The sequence below is a fragment of the Eimeria acervulina genome, genomic scaffold, assembly GCF_000499425.1.
Source record: "Eimeria acervulina Houghton genomic scaffold, Eah_scaff218, whole genome shotgun sequence".
Lineage (NCBI taxonomy): Eukaryota > Apicomplexa > Conoidasida > Eucoccidiorida > Eimeriidae > Eimeria > Eimeria acervulina.
This window is the reverse complement of record NW_013550020.1, coordinates 11,003-15,294: the sequence shown is the minus strand read 5'-3', so window position 1 is coordinate 15,294 and position 4,292 is coordinate 11,003.

The following is a 4,292-nucleotide window of genomic DNA, read 5'->3' as shown; positions in this document are numbered from 1 at the left end:
AAGCCAGTACGAAGGGACACCTAACCCTGCCTACGGAATATATATATATATATGCATGTATACATATATATATATGTATATCTATACATGAATATATATATATATATATATATACGTACATATGCGTATAAAATGTGCGCATATATATTCACGCAGTATGCTGCCACACGCCGATACCTTTGTTGGTTGGTTTATTTTTCTACAAACACTTATCGCTTCGTTAATGTTTTGTTGTTTTTGGTGTTTGCCTCGCAGGAGGATGTGGGCCAGCCCGGGTGTACCGATGCGGAACGAAAGCGGCTCCAAGACATTTTAGAGGCGGGGTCGGTTTGCATCAGTTTTGTTTTTTAGAATATAGGAAACCAATAGTCTTTGTCAGTGCTGCATGCTGCATTCAACGGGGCTGTAGACTCTTGAGCTGCTGTTATTTGCTACTGCTGATCTGTTTTGCTGTTGCTATTTATTTATTTGCTGCTTCTCCTTTTCATTTATTTGCCGCGCCAGTTTTTTTGTTGGCTGCTTCCGTTCTTGCGTTTGCTGCTGAATTTCATTTATTTGCCGGTGCAGTTCATTTATTTGCTGCTGCTTTTCGTCTATGTGCTGCTGCATGCAGGAAGTTGGTAGACGTGTACAGACATCGGAACCCTCGAGTCACCCCAGCGCCTGTGCAAGAACCGGCATACACCTGGCGCGGTATGATAAATACTGATCAACAAAATAAAATATAGAAAACTAAACAAAGTAGTAAATCAACGAAATAACAGAGGACGAGTGATCAACGAAATAATAAAGGATAGACTAATTGGAAAAACACTAAAGGGAAGGCTAGTAAGCAACACAATAAGAGATAGGCGGATGAACAAACGATTGACAGATGGTATAATGAACCAAAGGATAAAAGACACAACAATAGTCAAAGTTAAAAACGATAGGCTAGTGAACAAATGAATAGAATATTGGCTACTGAACACAAGGAAAGACGGCGTGCAACACGCTCTGCTACGGCTGAGTTTGGTGTTGTTGCTCATTGCTTATAGAGCAATGAGGCCACTTGCTAACTATGCCACAGGAAGTACAGCTTGCAGGAGGATGAGAGGGAGGGCAGAGGAGAAATTAGGTGTTCTCTTCTATCAGCCTCTAATAATGCATTGTCTTACTACTATTACTATTATTAATAGTAGTAATCAACACAGGTTTCTGCCTTATTATGAACAGGATATAGCGAAGACAGAAGTCCCTCGAGTGCGCGTGCCATGCGACTAGATCATGCGGTGAGGCGAAAATATGATTGCATGCATGTACTCTATACATATTTTTATCAGTTTACACTAAATAAAGTATAGATATAATAATCTGCATACGATGCACGTGTTGTATCTACAAATCAGGTGTTGGTTATATCCCGTTGTTTGCATATTTTTCTTGTCTGTATACTGTAGAGAGACGAACGCCCTGCTGCATTAAACACTTAGTTGGTTGGTTTTGCTTAGCGACTTGCCTTTTGCTTTTTGTTTAGTTTGCTAGCGAGGATCTTCTTTCGTCTGTCACTTCCGTTGATATTGTCGGAGAGGCGTTTCCCAGGGTGGGTCACAGTTGTGGTGAACCGCTCTTTCAGGTCTACACATTTCACTTGCGGGGGAGTTATTTACGGTGTACATACATCGCTGCTTATATCTATTTACGTATGTTTACTTAGTATTGTTTTGCGTGCAAGGAAAAGTAGGAGGTAAACAGATATCGTGCGCTGTGCTTTATCCTCTGCAGAGGCGGTTCTTTGGTTCGGATCATTGCCCCGTTTTGTTGCGGCTCTCTGAGACGGCACTACGCTCGCTTTGTTCTACTAAGTAAGAACTAATAATAATAACAACATCAACAATAATCATAATAATAGCCTATATTATTGAAAGGATGCTCTACTTTATGTAACTGTAAATACACCTATACACCTATATGTATCCTACTGGAATGTCTGTGGATACACATATGGATTTTATGTTTTTATTAAAAACATACATTTTTCATTGTGCACGTACGGCAAAGGAAGTTAAAAGTTTAGCTAAGGGAGAAGGCTCGCGATGTTTGCCTGCGGTGGGAATGCTGCAGAACAGCCACATGAAGAAATATTCTGGGAAGAGAGTGCAAAAAAATTGAAAGGGAGTAGAACACAAATATATCTGCACTTGGCAAAGAAAGCTGTACAAACAAGTCCATGGCCTATGCGGCTATTGGATAGTATTGGTGATCAACCCGAAATCCTAAACACGATCAAATTCAGTTTAAAATGAACTGAATGCCCCGGAAGGTCTTTCTGCTTTGCAGCAGCTCCCAGGGTTATTATTCCTCCTATAATTTCATACCGGAACTGTTTCTATTTTTCATAAACTCGAGATATGAAGCTGTTTTGTTTTCCGGTTGCAATGGAAGAAAGGAAGAGAATGCACTAAATATGAGTAGTAGTAGTTTAGTCCTAGTAGACCTCCGAGTTGGGGTGTACACGCAGGTGGATTGGCACCTCTACATTTTCGTTTCATCCCCGAGTATCTACGCAGCTCAGAAAGCTCTCAAGTTAATGTGTAGGAAAACCAATAGATATGCTTTGAACACAGACATTTTTGTGGTATATGAAGCCAAATGATTCGATAAACCATTCGAATTCCAGTTGCCGTTTCAGGTGTACTGCAATACACTCCGGCCACGAGTCGGCGTTGTGCTACGCGTGGGAAAATCGATTCAGGTTTTCTCCTCCTGGTGCCGCGCCCATCCAAGCATTATACCAACAGATATGGCGAAAGTTTCATTTGTTTTTGTTTTACTCTGCAATTTTGGACTTCATGGGACTGAGGGCTTCCTAGGGGAGTTTGCTCGAACAGTAGCTACAAATGCGTTAGCAGGCGGCCTTGCTGCTGCAACGGGTGCGCAGCCGCTGCAGCAAATGCCTTCTGCTCCAGCAGCAGCAGCAGCGCCTGCAGCAACTCAACAGCCAGCAGCAGGTAACCGAAAGCAGCTGACTTACGGATAAATGATAAAGCTGCACTTCATACAAAACCCACACAGGCAACGAAAACAACCCCCTTGCAAACTCTGCTGGTAATGAAGCACTATTTCTCATTGCAAACTGAACTGCTGAAATGTTACCCCGTCCACCCTTTTACAGCAACTAAATTGGAAAGCGTCTCAAAAGGTATATTGATGCTGTTAGGCTCCCCTCCCACCTCAACAGCACATGCGAAAACAACGAAATGATGCACTTTCATTACAACACCCACCGACAGACTTGCGGACTGCCCTGCAGGCAAACCCCTTCTTTAAGCTCGCGGGACTCGGGATGGAAATTCGAGAGCTCGCAGCTGCAAACCCAGGTGACAGGCCATTTCAGTGTTGAATGAATAAGCGAGACGACCGGACAGCGTAAATACATCTTAAAAATGAAATAAAACGAAAAATAATGAGAGCAAGTGCATGCATAATACCTCCCGACAAACACACCAATGGAAAATACAAACGAATTCAGAGGCACTAAAAGGGGCAGCAGTTTACATGGTGTACGCGCCCAAGCCAGAAGAAGAGGAGTAAGGGAGGAGTTGCGTATTGCCTACTATATTTAAATGATTAATGCATGCATCGGCAACGAATGCGTTACCGTGTCTACTTCCTAGAGACCCCAAGAAGAAAGCAGCTGCCCAAGGCGTGCTGGACATTGCAATGGGCATCGATAGCCCCGCAGGTCGGCATGACAAGCAATTTATCTTGTCTTTATTTTCTTATTTGTCTGTTTATTCAATTGAATGCAACGGCCATCAGCAAGCCTTCAAAGGAAAAGCGAAAAGGTTCGTTCAGAGCTCATGCCGTTTTTAGGAAGCAAACCGCGGGATACTATGTTTATATACACATGTATATGTACATACATATACATGCATATATACATGTATAATTATAAACTTCCCCTTATTGTTGCAACATTAAATCAGAAACTGAATCACGACAGCGTTCGAAAATAACATTAAATTCATTATTCTTTGCGGCAGCAAGCGGAGAATGAACTGAGCTCCATGATGAGCCCAGCCAACCAGGAAGATCTCGAAAAGACGATGTCTCCTCAGGTACGCCAGGGGAGGCGACAGAAATAGATATTTACTTATTAAAAACTAAAATTATAAGTAAACTAATAATGGATCTTTGCATGCAATCTAGATATGATAGTTTATTGCCCACAATATATATATATATATATATATTTATTTATTATAAAAATGTATGTAGATTATTTGCTTCGACTCTTTTCTGTAGAGTGC